Genomic DNA, 1,058 nt, shown 5'->3' with positions numbered 1-1,058 from the left:
CACTTGGAGACTAAAATTTGGCCCTTATAAACCTAATTCACCACTTTCCATGAAAAACTGCTTGCCTCTCCTAACCTGTCCTGTTTCTGTAGGACATCCTCCCTCCCTCCCATCCTTTTATTTTCCCTGTATCACTAAAAAGAAATCCTAACATCACTACTGGCTTTTTCCTCTCCTCAACTTCTCCGTAAGTAATCACTCATTAGAACTAGCTAACTCTTTTTCACAATATCCTTTCCCACAAGGGCATTTTTGGCCCTTTTCTTGGCAGACGTGGATTATTTCACCCATCTCGGTGCTGTACCTGTTTGTGGTTTCGATCATCCACAAAAATGTGATTTGTATTTCTGAGGCTTTTACACCTGCCAGTTCATGTGATTCTCGTAATCATGGTTACGAGAACAAGGAAACTGAAGGTCACATCAAGGTCACAGCTATGCAGTGGTAGACTAAGTCACCTGACTCCAAGTCTCTAGCTCTTTTTGATCCGAGGGTCTCTTTTCATATCATGTAAGTTTGGAGTCTGGTCAGTGCCCTTAATGTCTCTCCAGCCCTGCCTCTCTCTAGGCACTAATAATGGAACATACATTTAAGTTGTGACCATCTCTTGAGTCTCGGAGGATCCTCCAGGACCCACTACTTTACTCATCTCTTTCTCTTTTTTAAAATAGACCTTCTTAGAGCACCTTTAGATTTATAGCAAAATGGAGTGGAGGTTACACAGTTTCCATCTACCTCTTTCTCTCTCATATATATAGCCTCCCCATCCATCGACATCCAGCATCAAATTTTTGTTATAATCCATGAACCTATGTTGACACATTATAAAATCACCCAAAGCCCATAGTTTACCTTAGGATTCGCTTTTGGTGTTGTACTTCTATGGGTATTGACAAATGTATAATGACATGTATGGGCCATTATAGTATCATATAGAATAACTTACTGACCTAAAGATCCTCTGTGCTCTACCTATTGATCCCTGTCTCCTCACTAATCCCTGGCAACAACTGATCTTTTTACTGTCTCCATAGTTCTGTCTTTTTCAAATTGTCATA

Source organism: Martes martes, assembly GCF_963455335.1.
Source record: "Martes martes genome assembly, contig: scaffold_131, whole genome shotgun sequence".
NCBI classification, from domain to species: Eukaryota; Metazoa; Chordata; class Mammalia; order Carnivora; family Mustelidae; genus Martes; species Martes martes.
The sequence above is the reverse complement of the archived record's forward strand: the minus strand, read 5'-3'. Positions refer to the sequence as shown.